Source organism: Anopheles darlingi, chromosome 2 (genome assembly GCF_943734745.1).
Source record: "Anopheles darlingi chromosome 2, idAnoDarlMG_H_01, whole genome shotgun sequence".
NCBI lineage: Eukaryota > Metazoa > Arthropoda > Insecta > Diptera > Culicidae > Anopheles > Anopheles darlingi.
Window position 1 is genome coordinate 60,348,207 of NC_064874.1, and position 22,106 is coordinate 60,370,312.

The 22,106-nt window shown below is 48.6% G+C and overlaps 1 protein-coding gene and 1 non-coding gene across 2 annotated transcripts in view; one reads left to right on the forward strand and one right to left on the reverse strand.

Moving 5' to 3' along the window:
- The first annotated feature begins 4,561 nt into the window (after positions 1–4,561).
- LOC125959803 (serine-rich adhesin for platelets-like) overlaps positions 4,562–22,106 on the forward strand; it is a 72,547-nt gene continuing 55,002 nt past the window's right edge. Inside the window, exons 1-2 of the mRNA XM_049692747.1 lie at positions 4,562–4,662; positions 5,931–6,219. The gene's annotated coding sequence lies outside the window, so the exon portion shown is untranslated. The remainder of the gene's footprint in view (positions 4,663–5,930; positions 6,220–22,106) is intronic.
- Positions 10,201–10,273, reverse strand: Trnar-ucg (transfer RNA arginine (anticodon UCG)). Its single transcript has one exon. It is a non-coding gene; the product is annotated as a tRNA-Arg (tRNA).

Genomic DNA, 22,106 nt, shown 5'->3' on the forward strand with positions numbered 1-22,106 from the left:
TTGCCATTTCTCATCTGACGATATTATTCCTTTCGTGTAAAAACTCCGTGATTTATCGGTGCAGAACTTTAACCGATTTTTCACATGCTTATCTTGTAGCCAACTTTACTCCATTAAGGGAGTTTTGGATCGAACAAAATAAGTGGTTTTTTGATGGTGCAAGGTCAGGGCTATATGATGGATGCATCAAAACTTCCCTATAAAGTTCTTCATGTTATTAGAGAGTCATCAAAGATACGTGCGGTTTAGCGTTATCCCGATGCAAGACGATACCCACCTTGTTCATCAGTTCTGGCCGTTTTTCCATGATTGCTTGCCTCAATCTCATGAGTTGTTGACAATAAAGAGTAGATTCAAACGTTGGGCCAGACAGGAGTGGCTCATAATGGATGATTCCTTCCCAATCCCACCAAATACACAGTATAACCTTTCGCGACATCAATCCTGGCTTTGGGACCGTTTGTTCAGCTTCACCTTTCTTGCAGCATCAGCTTTTTCGTACATTATTGTCGCCGTTGATCTCCTTCTAGTTAATCTTTTTGAAAATTACATCAACTTTTGCAACGATAGGTCGACCAGAGCCAGGTGCATCTTTCACATCGTAATTTCCAGAACGGAAGCTAGTAGGAAGAACCATTGCAGTGCTATACAACCTAATACAGAATCGACCCCGTAAACTTCACAAATGTGATTGGTGGCTTGCGCTGCATTCTTCCTTTTTGCTCAAAATCTAGCGAACTTCTTCATTATTATCATCCATTTTTGAATAGCTAAAAGTTTTTTACAACTTCTCCAAATTTAGTTTTGGTTTTTCTCTTTCCTTGTCCTTTTTCATTTTGATGGCCCTAGTTAAATAGAAAATAGAAAATCGAAACTATCATTTCGAACAAAAGATACTTAGCTTAGCAGAGATCGTGTGTGTAGCAGCTTTTAATAGGGTTCTAACATCTTGGTCATCCTGTTCAAATGAAATAGGATGGAGCATTACTGATACTGTGAAGCAAGTTGCTTGGTTTAGTTTATTTTCTTATCATCAAATATTTACATTATTATGCGCTAGATGTAGCTTAAAGAACGCATTCAAATATCTTTTCCCTGAGATAGTCGCAGCCTCAGATTCATATCCTTCCAGTGGTGTAATTTAGAGTTGGCTGTAGAAAAAGGCTGTCTTACGGTGGCTCTTCACATCTGCCATTTATCATTGGCACATAAACCATATGTATAATGTTTTGGGCACAAGCGGAAAGTGACTATTTCGTTAATAAACAATCCGGCACGCCTGAAACTTTGCGTGGGTTCGCTAAATAGTTAAATAAACAACTCAATTGCCAACCCATAAACAAGTTTTGTTTCTTGTCGACTTCATAGATGCAACTGTTGCCATCGTTTATCTCGGATGAGATTATTATTTTAAATTGTATTCTAGATTCGAAAAGCAAAGGTTCAAAAGGTTTACAATTGTCGGGTAAAACAAATGATTTATATGTGCACTTATACTGTTGAAGGGATGGTTGATGGCATTCTTTACATCAGCAACGCTGCTGAAGAAATCCTCATTGAATCGCGCAGACAATCGTCACCGAAAAGAGCGAAGGCGTGTCCTGCTAGCATAAGGCCAGGTTTTGAATGATACGGCACGTTCTAATATCACTCCCGGAAGGAGTTCAACCCTTTCGTAACCTTACATGCCCTCTTGAGACACGCTGCAACAGCTAATTGAGATACGAACCTACCATTCAGTTCATGCATTTTTCAGCAAACCATGTCAATGCGATACAGTTCTGTTCCTTATCCTGCTGATCTCTCATCTACTGCAGCAAATTGAAATGAATCCCATCGGAAACGGCTTTTATGTGTTTGGTGTGTGAGAAAGCAATACAAAATTGGTAGAGTTGAAGAGCCACACCAGATGCGGGTTGTAAATGCGGCTTGTGTGCTATTCTACACGTGTTTAAAATTATCCCATAGACAACTTTTTGACCCATAGTTACCTGGATCTCGCAATGGATTCAGGAGGTATTTTACGATTTTCAAACCAAATATGATGGCGCACCAAATCGGATCGGCGCATATCGAGAAAACTCAGTTCATTTTTTCTCATGATTATAAATGAGATATGAGTCTGCCGAGTTGACCGAGGCTATTGGTCCTGCCAAGAAAAGACAACATCGTCATGTCTGCTGAGGTATGAAAGGGAATCTTTAAAAACGTGCAAATATAAACGTTGTACTGGAATTTCTGATAAGGTAAGCATCTAATAGAAACAGCAATCGGTACTGCCCATTCAGTAGACCAGCTAGACCAAAGACTAAGGCCACGAAGTATATTTTACACAGATACGATCCTCGAAATCCCAATCTCGGTCAGCTTTGGTGAACTTGGTATGTTATTGGAGCAGCATCCTGGAACGTATGCGTAATCTTGATAGGCTTTGTCGATGGCAATTTGAGAAGAAAGTAAGAGAATGAGTAACCTGCAGCTGTGTATGATAAATGTTTTTTTAAATATTTTTGGAAATCTTTTGGTTTCCATATTTTTTCCCAGAAACGAATTTATGATAAATCGGTTATTGTATTAGGTATTCGCATATCACGAACCCACCCTGTACCACCAACTGTGGCTGATAAATTGTAGATGCAGTATGAAAAAAAAGTTTATCCACCCCTGCAAGAAGTATACATTTTGGCTATTTTCTCCGAACATCTTTCCTAAAAAATAAAAAATCGCATATCAGTAGATTAGTTTTCGCCTCAATCGCCTAAAATAATGAAGCTATGCATCAAGTTACTAGACAACTGATTCATTTAAAAATGGCTCTATGAACATCTCTAAGAAATGAACATCTATTAGTTTGTTAGGTACTTCTTAGGCGCATTACTCCATTATTTTAGGCGATAGAACCATCGATAGGATCTTAAAAGATCCGCATGAGGTTAAGGCACTAAACTGCATCATTGAAATGGAGAGAAAAAAATATTATTTGTCTATTTTGAAGAGAAAACCATATTTTTTGGTATGGGTGGATGGATAAACTTTTTTGTAGCCCCTTGCTCTACTATTTTTGTGATATCTTTTTCCAGGTGGGTCTTTTGGAAAAAAATAAAAAGCAAAATAATGAAGAATGAAAAACAAAACTATTGATATACGAATTAATTTTCGGACTTAGTTGTTTGGAGAAAACAGCCAAAACGTTAAATTCATGCAGGAGTAGATAAACTTTTTTTTCATACTGTAAATGTGCTGGGCTACACTGTGTTACGGCCTTCGCATCAAGAGAAATGTTCAGCAATCATTTTACAGGTTTTAATTTTTAGCTGAATACAAATTTTGATACAAAAATCTCGAATCATTTTAAAAGAAGACATTTCAGGCTTTAACAATCAATTGTGGATTTGTTAAAGGTGAACAGGATCACTCTCCTGTTTGCTGGTGAAGGTTGCTAACGATTATTGTCTTTTTTAGTTTATTGTTCTACTTTCCATGATGTCATAAACAACGTCCATGATCTAAAGCTAAACAAATGTAACGTGTCCAAGTCTTTAAGTCAGTTCCATGCTCCTTCTTCCGTTCTACTTATAAGAATAGAATTAGGTTTTTTTTATTTATGAAAAATGGTCACGCTATTTTCTTATGTTAAACATATTAAAGTCCAAATTTTATATATTTGACATACATTATTTAAATGCGAATACATACATTTTAGTTATAAATTGCTGGTTTTATGATTTTAACCCTCCATGAATTCGTCCCACTGTGATATTGCGCTTCCCGCTCTCGAGCTTACACCAACTCGCTCATGGGGTTTACTCTTCGTCTGAGCACTCTCTTTCTCTTCGCCCGAATCTGCAATCGGAAAATTGTGTGCAAGCTCATAATTTGAAATCGAAAAATGGAATACCTTAAATCCGCTGTTTTTTTGTCAGTAAAACATATTTGTTTTAAAATAGAAAGCCAAAAGATAACTTCTTCGAAGTATTTTCCCTCGCTAGCTATACATTTTTCGCAGCAGAATTTCAAAGAATTCTTCATTTTGTGAGACCATTTTCCATTTTTCCACATTTTCATATGTGTTTTGACGTCGCTTCATCTATCTATGGTTCAATTCGTGAGCGTTTTCAATTTTTAAACTATATCCATCGCACGTAAACGTTTGGAAACGACTAGTTTAGTAACTCGTAACTGCTGAGCAAGCATTTTTTGTATTAAGGCACCATCCCCATTCAAAAGAATCTGCAATTCATGGTCCTAAACTTTCTGGATCGATTTTCACGCCTCTTGTCACTCAAGTCCAATTGCCGTTTTTAAATCAATCTCTGCAAGTAGTTTCCGATAATATTCTGTCACCATAGCCCTCTACAAGTATTTTATGAGCTTCGGCCGTCGATTTATTCAAATTAAACCAAAAAAGTAGAGCTTCCGGCACATAACAGCTCAATTTACACGATAAGCAAACAGCGGATTTAAGGTTATACACCGTTCGCTCGGTATGGCGGTTGCTCGGGCAATCGTTGCATAGGTGCGCTTCGTTCGGGTGGGAATTTTTTCTCCATTCAAAATTCATTCGTCGACCGAGTAAGACGTGCGTGCGTGTCTCCGTTGGTTGGTTGTTTCGAACGAGAATCCACGTTTGTTGTATACCGTAGCGAAGACGAGCAGCTAAAGGTAGAGTTTTTAAGTTAAGATTAATTTGAGCTCCTAGTATCAAGTACTAGAACTCAGTGTCTGTGAGTCCTCGTTTGAAACATTTCGGTGTATTTCTGCGTGATTTGTGTAAATTTTGTTGCTTAATATTTTGTCATAGTGAAACTATGCTTTGCGTCATGTTAAGATATTATAGTGTACAATTAAGTATGTCTATTTTATAAAATGTGTACAATGAGAACCAGATAAAAATGCCGGCTTTGTGAACCGATATAGTGATTTTATCTTATGTTTACCGGCACCGATCTTGGATCTCATACCGTGATCTCCTTGCGGCCTTGTTGTGTTTAGCAGTGAACCGAAGCATGCCGGTCTTCCGCGTGTTTGCCTGCCATCAACAACATTCCCGGGCATAGCTCGTCACCATAGAAACCGCATTCGTTAGATTCGACGATGGTTAAAGTAATAGCATAGTGTTTGACGCATGGAAAAGCTATTCGTCTCAATTTCCGAATTACTTTCCATCGTTCGCGAGTGCATTATTTACTCATTATCGTACTCAGGTTGGAAACGAAATGAAATTCACTGCCACCGGCTCGATGATCGTGATCGAACAACCAACACAACACCACCATCACCATCCCAGTGTCACAATTGTACGTGCACCGATCGTTTGCGATCGTACGCCTGCCACCCACCGGCAGGTGTAAATGGTTCGCTAATGTTTGGAAATGGCAGGTTCCAACACCCTCCACCCCAACGTCAGCATCAGCAAATTGCCGGCTTTTAGATTTCACCCAACGCCGGACGGACGGACCGCATGACGGTGCAGGGACGGACCAGGGCTTCATTGGAGTGAGTCAGGGCAGCGCGAGTGAATGGGAAAAGTGAAACATTAATGCGGCGAACGGTGCGAGATGCGTCCGTGATCGATATGGACTCCCTCCCGCGCCATGGCAATCGAATCGGTTTGGAAAACGCGTCCACAGTGGCGCCGGAGAGCGGTAATGGAAGCGCCCGGTACAACCTCGTGCTCAATTGCACCGCGATGGCCCGGAAAAGTGGTTGGAAAAGTGGATGTAAAGTAGATTCGCGGCCGGCAAGTGTGTGTGCTCTCGAACTCGAATCGATTGACGTAAATATTGCCAATATTGACCATTTACCGGTTCCACCAACCTCCGTCCCGCGCGGTCCATCAAAGTGCCGACCTTCCTTTTTACGACGTGTGTCTTGTATTAATGTTTTATTGTTCTTTTTTTTACTTTACAATTCTATTTTCCACAATTTAGTTTAATTGATGTGCTTCATTTGATTGTGTGTGCGTACGTGTGTGTCTAATGTCTGAGTGAAAAAAAAACGCCCAAAAAAAGAAAAGTAAAGAAGGGAAACGTCTCGGGAGTGTGAATATCATTACCACACCCCCTCGAGGGGCCAAATAGAGTGCAAGTGCGCCAGGAAGTGTTTCGCCGCGAAGTAAGTGACCGCGAAGACGAAATTCGACGAAGACGGTTTCGGAATCCCGTGCAGGGATAGCGTACTTCGGCCAGCGTGAGCTGCCAGCTTTAATGTGCTAAAAAGGTAAGAAATCGATACTATTTACCACATTACACGCTCGTCAGATTGATCCCACTGGCGTTCCCAGTGGGCTTAAAGATTTGGACCTGACCCTTGGCATGCAATCCGGCAAATGCCATTTTCGGCCGAAAGTCTTTTCTCCTCCTCCCATTCCTCGACTGCGTTTCGAACCGATTTGTGCTCGATTGTATTTTCTGGGATTGTCGAGAGTTTTACCAGAAGATTTCTGCCTCGCTGCAGTCCTCTCCAGTACCTGCGTCGACTGCGCCTACCGCCATGTGCCGCCATGTGGCCCTTGTACAGCACGTCGGCCCCCGGCGGTTTCGCTTTTGTTTTCGTGTCGTTATTTATGATCCTCCCGAGGATCACTGGATCGTAGCGGAGGACGCGATGCACGTTCGGCTGCTGGATCATGAGAGAATTTCCGAATTTGTGTCGACGTCCCAATAGGTGCTAGAAGTGATTTGTACATACCTGAGTTCTATTTTAGAGGCTGGGATTCCATAATTACTCGCCGACCCTCCATTTTCGGCTGCGTTAGACCGGATTGTGGCTTAAACTTCGTCCAATGCTGATCTCCTAGCATTATAATAAAAGCCTAGAAAATATTTTATCAATTTTTGGTAATCCACCAAGGGCCATTACTTGTGGACGCATTCGTCGGCCTTACCTCGCACTCCGGGGCACGTGCCTCGTGTATTGTTCCTCGTAGTTACAAACGCCGATAAGCGAAAGGGGTGCTAGGTGCAATCGCCACACATTGTAGTGTGCACCGTGCGCACCGGTCCAGTCTAATCGGTGGCGGCCACTCGGCCTTCCCTCGTTGCTTTGTAAGGATTCGCTTAACTTACTCCCGGCCACCAAATACCCAGGGCGTAATGCCAGGGGCATATTAGGTAGCTGCTGCGTGTCGTATGTGCTGCTGTCACGTTTGTAATCAGGGCCACCCTTTCCATCAAAAGTCGTGCGATGTGCGTGGCCTCCTCACGCAAACGACCAGCATTCCCGCTCTCTCGAGCTCACCTGTGTCTCGAGTGTGTACCTGGCATACAACAAAAAGAAAAAGGGGAAAACCAACCGCTAATACTAGGTACTAGGGGAACTCCGCTCCGCGCGTGTGTTGTACGGGATTTTCCGTAGCGTTTTCCATTCCACGTTTCCATGGTGATTGAAGCCCTGCTAGCAAACGTTGCCCTAAGGGAGTGTACCCTGAGGGTCGCAGCGAATCGAAAAAAGGCAGGGACGCCGGGCCGGATTTGTTGTGCCGAAGGACCCCGAAGGTAGACAACGGAGAGACAGTGCCGGAGGGCAGGGAAAAACGGGAATTACATTATGTTTCGCAGGTTATCCGCTTATGAGAGCGTACGTTTAGGAGTACTTCGATTCGGCGCATCCAAGCAACGTTGTCCATGGTTTTTTTGTGGCAACGAACGATCGGACGCATTGGCGACACATGACGCAGCACTTTCAAATGCAGTTCGTGCGTTTGCAATGACCTAGCAGCAGCAGCAGCAGCAGCAGGGGTAGCAAACATATGCGTGAGCCACTCAAGGATGCACTCTCCATTCATTCGACGATTCCCCCTCGGTCAACCTCGGTGGTCGTCTCGGTGCTGCTTCTGCTGCTGCTGCTGCTGCTGCTGCTGGTGGTCCCTTCAGATCCCTTGATTTGCATGGCAGAGGCCAATGCCGCCGTATCGAGGGCAGGAACGTTAACTTCGCATCCAGAGCACGGCATCATCGCTTTGCTCGGATCTTTCTTCTTCTTCTGCTGCTGCTGTTGCTGTTGCTGCAGCACCAGTAGCAGCTGTGGTGCAACGCCGGAAGGATGGATTGCAGTTTCGTAGCGGCTCATTTGCGGTCCGGCTTTATGTGAAAGTGCAATCCTCGCTCGCGATTGTACTGCTGGTGTTATGCTTTGGTATGTAATTTAAATCCTTAGCATAAATCGGTCGGTGAGGAGGAGGAGGAGGAGTAGAAGAAGAATGCGCCCTCGCTGCCGATGCCAAGGATCAAGCCGCCGGGACCCTTGGCGAGCAAAATGTGCCAACCAAATGGTGGCCACACTTTCACATCTGGCCTGGCCTGCCCGAAGACCCTTTTCTCCTTCCTACTCGCAACTTCGTTCTGGCATATTGCATTTTGCACGATCCCGATCCCCGCGCCTCGCACACACACACAGATAATTAGCATTTGAAAAAGGACCACGAGGGCCAACCGGAGAGTGAAAAAGAGAGAGAGAGCACTCGAGATGATGCTCCGACAATGGCGATAATAAGGGGTTTTCTTTTCCCGGCGATGGTTGTTCGCGGATTCGCGAAGCAGGAAGTGTTGCATCCTGCTCTGTCAAAAAAGCTGGCCAATTAGAATGGCTCATCCTCATGGGATGCACTGGGTCCGGATGTGGTTAACAATTGCGATCGGCGTTCGGCCACATCAAACGTGCGGCGTGCGGCATCGAAGTGAATTTTGCTTTGTGGGAAACTGACAAACGAATTCGACCTCAGGAATAAATGATAGACGAACGAAAGCAAGATCATGCGGGTCACATTAGTTCCAAACGTTTCGATGTCACTGGTGATAAATGCTTGATAAACTCGTACGCAAGTTGCCTAGCCGTTGATGGGACTGGAACAGTAATGGCTTCCGAACGACACTGGCCAACGCCCGGCGGCCAGTTTAACGATGTGAGAGTGTGAAATCTGTGCGCAATGGAACACGTTTTCCCGAAGAAAAGTGAAAACTACGCACTCCATCACCGTCATCATCATCATCGCCGTCCTCTATGCCAACTCTGACCAGGTGTCCCCGGGACCCGGTTTTGAAAAAAAAAACATAAATCCCTCGTTCCGATTCCATCCATCCGTCCGTCCGTCCGTCCGTCCGTCCGGTTTGCGTGCCTGAGCGAGCGTCACGTGGCGTGTGGAAATCAAATGGCCGTCAGTCTCGCCAACTGAAAGGTCGTTCATCGAGTCGTCGTCGTCGTCGTTGTCGCCGGTTGACGTCCGGAATCCTGTTTTGCGTAAGCGACGCCGTTTGTTGAAGCTGAAGACTCTGGCGTGGCGCTCGTCTTCCAATCGAAACAAAAAACGAGTTTGACAAAATGCCAAATTCGATCGACGGCTCACCGGAACTTGTTGAAGTTGAAGGTGTTTTCGCTTCGGATTCGACGACTACGGGATCGATAAGAAAGTTTTCAATCGCGCATTAACGGATTTTTTTGCGGTTGACTGCGAACGAGAAGAGAATGGAACCATAAAGGGGGTTCAGCGGCAACTAGATCGCATCACCGGCATCTTGGATCCGATCTACAATCTCGGGCCAGGTTTCACCGATAGAACGACCTCACGAACTGCGGGTTTTTTTTGCCATTTTCTCTTTGAAGCAAGATCCATTTCCTAGTCCGCCCCGAGGCTTCGAGGCTTCGAGGGTGTTGTTTTGGCAACCGCAACCGGACGGCCTTGGTGTGAAGGATTGGAAAAGCAATAAACAAACAAAAAAAACCGATCCCTCGGGTCCTACGAGACGTGATGAAGAGAAGAGTTGCGGCTGTGTGTGATCGTCGCTCGCAGGCACACTCATTCCGGGAAGGTGGTAACCAGAATCGGGGAGAGAAAGTTGTTTTCCTTTCTCGGCTACCTGACGAAATTGGCGCAAGGACATCTACCGCCCCGAGGGGGCCGATTGCGCGGTGCAATCCGGATCCGTGGACCATTTCCTAGTTGTCTGCTTGTGTTTTTGGGTTGCAACTTTGTAGCGACTGCGATGCCTTTCAGATGGCCGGGAGAGAGGATTATACCAGAAGAGTTCTTAATTAGTGGCCACTAATTGAAGCTGTTTTAAAGGCTTTGAAGCTTATCGCTTCTCTTAATCGACCGGAATGTATCTCTCAAAAAAGAGGTAAAAAGGAAAAAGAGACGCGCGCGCCACTACTTGTTGGTGATTACGTGTGCTTCGCGCGTTCTTCTTAATATCGTTTGTCGACCGACCGTGACAGGACTCGAACCTGCAATCTTCGGATCCGAAGTCCGACGCCTTCTCCATTAGGCCACACGGTCGCTGTTGAGAGTGCGCATCGTATAACCATGCGGATTCCGCCTCTAATTAAGCGACAAACGCCAGAGCCCGAGAGAGCCGCTGACCAGCGGACCGAGAGTCCGACAAGACGATCGACTTCAGGGACGGTGATAACCGCACCAGTAAACACAACCACGACGCCAAAAGCGCCAGCGCAGAGATCGGTCTGTTTGGAGAAGAAATTATGCCGAAGAATGCGCTTGTGTAGCAAAACGTTACCCTTCGCGATGACCATATACACACACACATACACTTGAGTCTGAGGGGACGACACTTGGGCTTAGACCGTGCCTTCGCCTGGCCCACTTTACCTACCTACCGCCTGCCTGCAGCATCGTGGCGTCTCGGGCTGGGTACGTTCTTTCGACGCCCGAGACGCCTTCTTGAAACGCCACGACGAAACACTCAGCAGCGGCCACTGCTCTGGAACGTCAAAAAATGCCGAGATGAGATGGTTCCTAGGGCTCTGCGTTCGGCCACTGAATGTTTACCGCCCCACGTTTTGCGTTTCGTTCGCCCCTCCTCGCGGTTGAAGTGGTTGTGGTGGGTACTCGATGCTGTACCCGACACGAGGAGGCGCTTCATCGTCTGGTGTCTGGTGTCTGGCGGGCACCTGCAGCTTCGCTTGAGCTATGCCGAGAGAAGGATAAAGTAGGCGATGGTATGGTTCAGTGGAAGGAAAGGCTTGCAGCTAGCTTCTGCACTTACAGCTGCCGACGAGCGTGTGCGCGTCGCATTTGTGTGTGTGTACGTATGTTTGGTGTTGGATAAGATGTATTTTAGAGAAGCCTCTGGACAAGGGGATAGATAGAAGAGGTTCCAACTCGAACGATGAAGTTATGAAGTTGGCCACATAGTTATAACGCGTGTGTGTGTTTTGTGTGTGCTTTTTAGTGTATTGCTAGCGGTATCACTACTCGAGATAGAGACGCTTCTGCCGGCACCAGCTTCACTCAACGTAAGCTCATCAATCGGTTTTAGGTTAGGTAGACACACTTTGCATTGAGTTCCCGACTCTGGAAGAGCCTTTGCTCTCGAATTGTTCCCGTTGAATCCGTTGATTGCACAACAGAATGTGTGAGTGCGTCTGTCGATGTTCTTCGGTCAGCTAGTGGTTCGGTCCAAAAAAACCTAAAACCCAGCACTCGTGAGTGTGTCAACAACCGCGCTTCGGTGTTGGAACGATCTTTACATGCATCAGACACACGACACCGGTCAGCGCGTGATCGGTGGGTTTAGAATTACCACGGGTGTATACAGCCTCAGGAAGGAACGTGTCTCGGTGCAGTGTGCTGTTCAATATTCAATTACCGATCGCGTCGTCACTCATGCGACCGACAAAGAGTGATCGCTCACTCGACGTTTTCTGCCCCGTGGCTTCGACGTCGTGGTTCCGTCATCGAAGATCTAATCGCTCCTCGTCGTCGTCGTCGCCGTCGTTGTCGACCATTGTTGTCTTCTGCCCTGACCTGACCGTTGATGAGTTGGTTCACGGGTTGCGGTGGGTTCATCTGCGGGACGGGAACAACATACCGGGGGGGGACGACGGCTGTCCGTGGTCCACGTGATCCGACTTTACAAACACCGCTCAGCGTGCTCCTATCTCGTCCTGTAATCACCGACAGCAGAGACACAGACACACACATGTGGTCCAACTGATTCACTCCATGGTTGAGCGGCCAATGGGATGCCGGGGGGGTCCAACAGTATCCAATGAGCTAATGGGATAGCCAGAGGGGCATTCCGGGGGTATCGTCTGATCCACGGAGGTCCACGGTTTGTTGACATCGTCGCCAACGTTTGGAAGATGCTTCTTTCTCCTTCTTTCGTTTTGTTGTTGTTGGTTCTCCGTTTAAAATGTTGGACGACTTGCATGTCATGGGCCTGCATGCCTGCAGGATTCTGGATCGTGCTTACTTTGGACCGCCCTCCGCGCTCCGGGGACGATTATGGTCCGAGATTTTTGTTTGCCGAGATGTGCATCTAATGGTCTACAACCTGGAAACCGGCATCGTTTGCGTTGCGTTCCCCGACATTCATGCGATCGCTCGCTATGGGTTGGTCAGTTTGGTGTTTGATGCTGGAATCATGGATTCTAAAAATTTTTTTTCTGGGGTGGCAGGATGTTGCTTCTTATTTCTCGAGTCGCCACAAAACTTGAGGAGGAACATGAAAACTAAGAACAGACCTGACAGCTAGCATCACAGGTTCCCGGGTACTGGGGGATGTGCGGTTTTTTCCACGAATTTGCAATCCCAACACAGTCACTGAACTGTGTGTGATGGTGTCGAGGGCCGGAAATGGTTCATAAATTCCACCAACCCCGAAAAAGCAGAACCTAGCATCGCATACTCCCTATTCCCTATTGCCCTATTCTTCTCCCTATTCAAGTGATGAGCTGATGCTGCTGTTGCTGGTGTTGCTTCATGCTTCGAACTGATTAAAACTAATATCTTCCAGCATCAGCATCAACAGCATTCTCGTTCTCAGTGCAGAGACAACGAATGGGGAGTAAGAACGGCCAAACAAGCCAAGGATTCCGACGCTATTTCCGGCTAGTCAGTCCAACTAGCGCGAGATGAAACTCGAGAGAATACACCGAGAGGGCCATTTATTTTCCACTTCCGGGCTTTAAGTGGATCCAGTGCTGCGAGTCCTGGGCTCGGCTCTCGGGTTTTTGGCGGTTGGTGTAAGGGGTGAGGCGCTAGGCGCAGAATCTCCACCGAGCGCGTCGGTTCGCGCGCCAAGCGGATGCTGAGGATCACCGGCGACGTACCCTCCGAAGCAATTATTAACGGTCAGTTCTTTTTTTTTTTGGGATGAATATGGACCACCGTTGGGTCCCGCATAAATGTTACCACATCATTATGATGATTCCTACTGGAACATTACTGGACCGGACCGACGCTGCTGCACTCGAACGGACGCTTTCACTTGCCGCCGCGGCTTCAAAAGTCACAAGAATGGGCAACCATTCGAAGAAGAAGCTTGCTGCGATCATTGTCCGACGCGATGCTCTTCCAACTCGATCGATGTTTCTGCTGTTGCCGCTGCTGCTGCCGGTGTTGAGCGTGCTCCCGACGATGGGCCGAACCCCGAGCGACTTAATTAACGTTTAATCTGGATGATTTAACGAGTTTTCGATCGACTGGGAATCGAAACACGGACCCCGCGCCCTTTTCGGAGGCTCACGACTTTCCAATCCCGAGTCCAATCCCGATCCCACACCACTTTCCACGCTTCTTGGATATTCTTGGATTCTTCTCGCTTTTGTCCAAGCGTCTTAAGAATCCCATTTGCTTCCTTTCTCGCTCTCTCTCTCTCTCTCTTTCTTTCTTGGTTTCTGTTCTCTTCCTATCCTGTTGTGTTGTGCTGATGCGCTGCGTAATCTCATCCTGCTCAAGGTTTCTGGCTTCCTTTCCGCCTTCTTCCCCGCCGGTCGAAAGCCGGTTTCTCTCCATTTATGCCGCATCTTCTTGCTTTGTTGTTGTGTGGTGTTCGCTTTTCGTCTGCTTTCGATTCCACGATTTTCTTCTGATTTTTTTTCCATTTTTGCTTCTCCCTCCCTTTAATTTGTATTTTGTTTTGCTCGCCCTTCTTCCTCTGCTTGCTGCTCCTGTTGCCGCTGCTGCTTCTCCTTCTTCTTCGTCGGACGGCCCTTTTGTACCGCGCGATCTCCACGCGTCTCGGAAGGGGTTGATTATGAGTTACGACCTTGGGAATCATTATCGCACCACCGTAGCCCGAAATCCCGCGTACACTACACACAGGTGTCTTCCACAGGACTGGAGCTGGCGCTGGTGCTGCTGGTACTGCTTCCTTTTTGTCATTATTTCACCGTCGCATGTAATGCTCGGCGATAGCATGATTCATGTGCATGATCGGTGCGCCGGCCTCGATTCCATTTCGATTATCATCCCGTGTGTGCTGTGGTTCTGTGGTGTGAGAAAATAGGGAGGGAAAAGGGCCTCCATTCATTCGGTTATCTTGTTTCGGTCTTGGATGCGATCGACGGCTCTGTGTGAGTTCAGTTTTCCATACATGATGTGGGATTGAGGATTGAGAGCACCAGAACGAACTCTTTGAACCCCCTCAGGGGTCACAGGACCTTTGTTCTTGTGGGAGTGATGGCACATCTCCCTCTCAAAAAAGCGGCCACCTGCATGCCTCGAGGCATTGGGCATCGGAATGTGGTCAACCGATTTCATCACTCGGTATTTACCGGACAGATCACGTCATCGTCATCCTACCGGACGGTGTTGCTGACGTTGATGCCGTTAAAAAAAATGACCAAAAATGCCAACGCGTGAGTCATTTGCTGGCCGGCCAGCCGGTTCTGCGAATGGCCACCCCTTCTCTCGATCACACACACACGCTCTCTCTCTCCCAATTATGCTGCGCAACATCATCATGCGCCATGGTGTCGAAGTTTGCGCAAACGTCGCAAACCATCCGGCCAGAAACAGCACAGCCTCCGGCTATCTCTGGTGTCTCTGAAAGAGGGGGGAGGAGGCTTTCGCGTTTCCACGACCGCGATCGACCTTGACTGCTCACACACACACACACCCCAGAGGGCGGGGAGAGAGCACACGGAAGTATGTCCAGTACATTCGTCAGAGCGGTCGCGGTTTCGGTTTTCGTGGGATTCCGTTCCGTGGCGTTCGTTCGAGTGACAAAAGCGTCTGTTTCTTATCGCGAGTTCTTCCACCGGGCACCACAACAACAACCAAGATTGTGTTTATTTGTCCTTGTCTTGGGGCATGCCTTTTCTACGTCTTCAAGCAGCAAATCAGAGCCGTAGCGTCGCGAAGCTGAGGATCGCGGACTGTGCTTTTCGCGCTTTGTGCTGCTGGCTCGCGGTCCAGCACTCCTCCGGACCAGACCGGTTTTCACGCAAGCGCGATCGAGCGCGATCGCGTCCAGCCTCCCGAGCCCTCGTAGCCTCCGGATTCGTTTCGCCGCGGTGCCTACTTGACCAGCAACCGGTACCAACCTGTTACAACCCGTGTTCGGCATCGGCCTAGGATCGCACTGTTTCTTAAGACAAAGTTCGCTACTGGATGCTGCTGATGATGCTGATGATGATGGCGGTGGCTCGCGGTACCGATGATGATGATGATGATGATGCGCCTGGGGACTTACCAGCCAGCAGCCTTTAGTCTAGCCCTCTCCTTGGTGTGCACCTGCACACCGCACGACACCGCCGCACGGAAAGCCGGAACGGTTCGTCGTCTTCAGTGCGTTGAAGTCTTTTGTTCGATCGTTCGTCGTACGTCATCGTCTCCCGGGGAGGGGGTTTAGCTGGACGGATCAACGGACGGATCGGTGGCGGAGCCGGTCCGCTCTCGAAGTCCGCTTTTATGCTGTCCCTTCTCTTCCTCTTGCTTCCCCCTCCGGGGGCTTTGCGAAAATGTTTTACGCGGATCACCACCGTGACTCTGTGTGTGCGATTGCGATGTCGTTGTGTTCGATGATATCATTTACTGATTCTACTCTTCCCCCGCCACTTCACACCAGCTGTTCTCTCTCTCTCTATCTCTGCTGCTGCTCCGTCGTCAAGCGATCGATTGGTGAACCCATCGAACCGAACTCAAGGACGTTCAGTTCGGTTCAAGCGATCAAACTAGGGGGCGAGGTAAAAAGGAGCGAAGAGACGGGGAGAAGAAGGTGTCGTAGGAATTCCAACCACTCTCTGCCAGCGACTGGATTGGATCTATTCGTTCGATGATCACCGTTTGGGCTCATGTTTTGGGCTTTCGGCGACACTTGGCTGGACTGTCGAAGGTCGTTGCTCGGTGTTAGGTTGCGGTTGTTGTGGTGTTGTTGGCGGCCTCCTAAATCCACCTGACCGGTTAGGCCGGGTGAAGCGAGCTGTCATCGAACGAAGGCTCTAAGTGGTTAATGGTGATCGCGCCAAGTCGTTGAGCAAACTGTAACTGTTCGACCTTCTCGCGTACTCGCAACATTGTAGCAGGCCGGTCCCAGTGCTGGTCCTGATCTACTTGATCTCGAGCCTGTCGGATGACACTTCTTGTGCGTGTGTGTGTGCGTGTTTGCGTTGTACGCCAATCGAGGTCGCATCGTGGTGCGTACTAATAGCTTTTCTCGTTCGCTGCGCTGCGGTCCGGTATTGGATCCAGATCCAACTGGAGGACGAGTTTGGCTTCGATAACGGCCAGCCTCTTCGATCGATCGATCGATTACAATCGAGTTCTTCGGGGCGAGAGATGCGAGTGAAGGAGAAGAATGTCCTCATGGTGGTGGTTGCGGTTGCGGCTACGATCTACGTCAGATCACCATCATCATCATGTGCCGTTGCGACCATCGTCAATCGTCGTACCCCGGATGTGGTGTTACGAGCGAGTTTAGGTCCTTCGTCACGATCCCGGCTTCCTGGAAGAAGTCGCGTCGCGTAACGCATTCCGTGCCCCGCGGTATCGTACGGTACCGTACGGCTGTACCATCTACGGCTATCCGGAATGATGTGTTTATTACATCACCACCAGAGTCGCGGAGCAGGCCTGCATTCTACCACGGGTACCACCGAGCTTCCTACTTACAGCTCGAGAGCCCTAACTACGTGCAACAATGATGGAAGCTGGTGAGCTGCCGGCCGCCGTGATCGTGACGATCGATGATATGACGACAATACTGTAGTATGTGTTCCTCAGCCTCTCTTTTCTATCTCTTTCGCTCTTCCCAATGCGCTGGCTGCGGTGCATCGAGGACGCATATCGTGTATCGTGTAGTCCTGACACCTCCATGGCCTCCTCCGGTTCGATTTGATCCGATTTGGAGCCCGCAGTACGGGCCGGAATTCTCGTTTTTTTGCTTTCCTTCTCCAGGACTCCGAGGGCGTAACCAACCAACAAGCTGTTCCAAGCGGGCTACCACACGTCTACCCTTCTTACCCGTCGTCTAGCAGCCTCTCTTGCTCTCGATCGAGTTGACAGACAACGACGGCGACGACGACGACGGCGACAACACATCCCAGGGACATGATGGTGCTCGGATTTCCAGATCGCGGTACCGGCACCCCATCCCGGACTGATCAGCCCCGTTAGGGCCGTTGTGTCCTACGCGCGCGCCAGTTGCCAGCATTAGATGCGGTGACAGGCAACCGCGCGTCGCGTCGCGCCGCGTCGCAAACCGCAATCGAAACCTCGACCTCCTTCTGCTGCGCGATCGAGGGACCGGTCTTAGAACCATCGCGTCGCCGCCATCGCCGCCATCGTCGCCATCGTCCGCTGGATGTTGTCTGGGCTGGAAAAGCCGACTAGAAATGGAATTGAATTTCCGGAGCCCCAGGAGAAGGTGACACACCCCCTGCTGCTGCCGCTGCTGCTGTAACCACAACCCGGATCAAACCTTTCGGGGGGGGACTTGATTTATTTCTTCTGATCGATGAGGTCGCCGCTCGCACCGCCGCACCGTTTGCAGCCAAGCGGTCTCGGTATGTGCGGTACGATGTTGAACTGAATTTATGTCACCGTTGCGTCCGTTCGCCTGGTCTGGTCTGTTCAGTGGAGCACTATTGGGTGATGCGTACGCCGTACGAGGAAAATGGTTCCTCTGGCGTTGGCCTTTTGTTTAATTTATGTTGCATGCCCCCTAGCCTAGCGCTTCTTATCGCGCTCCGGACCGGACTCGCGGGTCTGCATCTGAAATGAAATGTTCTTCGCTTCGCTCGATAAGCGTGCTAATGTAAGGTGATATCGCCCCGGTGAGACGAGTTCGTTCGTCCGTTCTCGGATGAATAAACTCTCTGCTGCGTAAAGCGAAACGGCCCACTGGAGTCCGGAATTGACCGACTACTGGCTGGCCCTTACTGAGCATTAAAAGAGTGCATTAATTAACGCAGCAGCAGCGGCTTCTATGGCCCGTATCGGGATCACGGGGAATAATGGACCGAGTTCTTCGGTTCGGAATTCTTCCTCAAGATTCGTGATCCCGTTCGCGATCAAACATTTCTCCTCCTACCGATCACTCCACGATCACCATTAAGCCAGCCAGCACGTGCACGTGGCTCTAATGCATTCGTTTTCACTCTTTCCATTTCAGGTCAGTACCACTCACCACGCAGACACTCTCTGTGCGCGGGCGCGCGCGCGCGTTCGACTTGCAGCCGGCTCTTTGGCGGCCGCCATCGCAGAAGTGAATGCTGCACCGATCGGAACCATCGAATACACCGGGAGGGGGCAGGTACCAGGACTTTCTCCACGAAATACTTAGACGAAAAACGCAAACCCAAACTGGAACATAAATCATACACCGTCGCCACTACCACCACTACCGGCTGTTGCACTCGATTCCGTTCGATCGAGCGAGAAATTTGGTGACCTCGAAATCTCGGCTTCTGGTGGCTTCTTTTCGGATGATGATGATGGATCGCGGGTTCCACCACTTCCCGGTCCCGCTAAGGGGCTCTCAGGCGCTTTCCATTCCACCGGGCGGGCGGTTGTCGGTTGCCTCAAAATGAGGCAAGACGAATGTGAGGCCAGATGCTAGATCTGAAGGGCACATTGTGAATTATGTCATTAACCAGTTGTCGGTTGATATGGTACGAGGTCCGTTGTGTGCTTTTCCCTGAAGCCAAGCGCCTTGGCCGATCGGTGTTCAGGTAGTACTCTCATCAAGCGCGAATAGATCCGTGAATGATCGCGCGCGGAAATGGAAAACTCGCTTCCCATCAGTGAGCGATGGTTGGACCGCGGAGGTTGGATAGAGATTCGCTTTCTGGCCGTTTAGCCGATAGCCGGATGGCCGACTGTTCGATCGGTTTTAAGACTACACCAGCTGGCCATTCACTTCCGAAAATGCATTCCACCGCAGCGAACGAGCAAAGATGTAAGGCACGGACGGATCGATCGCGATCTCGGCCTTGATTGTGTTGCTGCTGCTGCTGCTGCTGCTTCTATTATGGCCCAGTTCCGGAAAGTGGGCTCTTTCCTTTAGTGTGGGAAGATAGAAGCTCTTTATGAGCTTGCTTTATGCAACAAGCGGTTGTTTTGAGAAAAACTCTAGTGAGAGGAAGGAGATTTGACGTTTTTTTTTGTTAATGCAAATATGCGATGCGACGAAGATCGAACTTTGGTGAGGTTCATAATCGAAAGCCTGCTGCCTGCCTGTCCAGCATAACTCTCTCATAATCGATTGCGCGTAGGGCCACACTTTTTGTGTCCATCAGCTGACCGCTCAGCAGGGAACAAAAAAAAAACAATCTGCGCCGTGATCATAATTTGATGACCCGTTGCATAAGCTGATTAGGTCTGTAATTTCTCAGTCGCGCTGGCTTTCTGTCCTTTGTTTTTTATTACCCATTGATCATCATTGAACAATGAAACGTTGACCGAAAGGTGTAATACATCAGATTGGTCGATCGGAGGACTTCAAACCTCTAGTTGTAGTAGACAACAGCCCAACGATGTCCAGTGTTTATGACGTGCAACACACCGTTGCTTCGGCTCTCGTGTGTCCATCATTAGATGCGCTTATTTGGGTAATTCCGCGTAGCTCGTCCGGAATCGTGACTTGCCTCTCTCTCAACGATCGGCGAATCTCTCTCTCTCTCTAGTTACTTCCCTAGATCGTGATGACGAGCTAATTGTTTTGGAGAATGCTGCCAGTGGCGAGGGCGCGAAAGCAGCAGAAATCAGGTGGCATGAAATTGACCCAAATAAGCCACAAACCACGAGCCACGAGCCCGACACTCGTTTTGACGTTTTGGGTTTTGACTGCGAAGGATGGAATTGCTGACGCTCGCCCGGTATCAACTATTTACACAAATAAAGCCAACAAGCCGCAAATTCGACCAACAAACCACCGCAAACGCCGCTCCGTTTGGCCAAATTGGTTTGATTAAAAATCGGAACGAAAGCGAAATGCGATGCGAAATGTGATCCGCCGTGCGCGCGGTATCGCGCTCGCCAATTAACACCGTAAAACGAGCGGAAAATTGAACGCGTCGTGTCACACGCTCTATGGCGCGTATGTATGTCGTCTTAGGCGACGCGTCGTGGTGGTTCGAGTCGTCGAAAATGTGACGAACCGTGGTACGAGGCGAAGGGTGGGTTAGGTAATGCGCCATTTGTTGTGGGTTTAAGGTTGAGAAATAAGCGAACGTGTCAAGCGAGGCAATGGTTCGAAGTGTCTTCTAGCATCACTCTATCACTGCAGGTGGTGAGGAGTGAAGAGCGAAGAGGCAATGTGTCACCATTTAACGCCATTCAAATTGATCCGCGAGGCTACGACGACGACGACGACGACGACGATGCTGGCCTCCGGGGTGACAACGTGATTGCGAGTGGCATAAATTTGATTATTGGAAACGCTCGTTTCGGTCGGGCAGTCAGCGTACTTTACGCTAATTATGAAATGGCTCGCGGATGTCGCGCGAAAATGGCGCAATACGTACGTGTGCGTTCTCGAATGCAGACAGGGTGTTGGTATAGTTTGGGTGAAGGTCCCCATACACCTTCATACATCCGTTGGAAAGGATGTACGGAGCATTTTAGAATCAGATCGTTAAATATCAATTTCTAATTTAAACCGTCATTTCGTTGACAACCAGCAAAGTTTGCACAGAACCGGCAATAAATTTGTCCCAAAATCTTTTTCAACTTCCTTGCTTTGATTTGTACTTTGCAATTACACTTAACCAAAATTATAAAACTACAACCTTTGTTTACACCGAGTAGAAACTGACAGGTTCATTACTGTGTGCCATGCAAGCTCGCAGAAATTCCATCGAACTAGATTTCCATGCATTGAATTCAAAAATCCAATGAATGCATGAACGTGGATGGGGCCCTTGAGTCAAGGATCCTATGTGCCTTGGAGAGAGAACGGGTCGCTATGCTACACCGATGAAAATCAGTGAAGCATTACTCGTCATGGCAACCAAACATTCTATATTCAAACACACCAATGGTCACTCTGTGATGCTGGTTCGGTTGAAGACTGCTCAAAATAAATTATGTCCGCCCTCAGATGAGTTTTAAATAGATGGTAATGACCGGAAGACTCTCGTGATAAAACGTACCAGCAGCGTAGGGATAGCCGGCTTATTAGCTCTGGTTCCATGAATCGATCCTTGTCTCCTCTGCACCTAGACGACTCCGCTGCCTATCTACCGGCACTCCTAGGTTCGAGGTGTAGAACATGATGAGATCCCAACCAAAGGACATCCATTTTCAGAGGTATGTTGTGCTGTCGCAGTAGGGTACGGAATACACACTCCAATCATTATTACCAATCCCGGGGGTCCGTTACTTCCGCCCCTATGCTTCATCACAGTAAGCACCACACCACATAGCACTCTCCCTTGTGCCCGATGCTGACTTTTAGGGCAAAAGGGTCCGCCATACAATAGGCAGCAGCAGCAGCAGCAGCATAAATCTAAATTTAAAAACCCTCCAGTACCGCACACTGTCGCCTGTACTTCCGCAACATTCCGTACAATAATCAGCCGAGCGGATGAGCGGACGGATCGGGACCTTTTTATCCCATTTTTGTTTGAGGTCCCTCGGTATGCCGGTCGTCGTCGTCGTTTTGAAAATAAACACAAAACCGCATTGGCAAAACGAGGTCCTGGTGGCTGGAAACTGGCGAGACGTTCCTCATTTCTTTCCTCTTCTCCATAGTGCCGAAGAGCCGTTGGCTTTGATTTCCGGTTCGACGCGTCTCGGTGGACGGAAATAAACATCGATCGAACATCGGGCCGCCGGAACTGGCGGTGAGGGCGTGAGAGCTGCAGACCATTGCAGCATCCCTTACCCGGCCGTGCCTGCCCAAGGTTCGTGCTGCACTCATGGT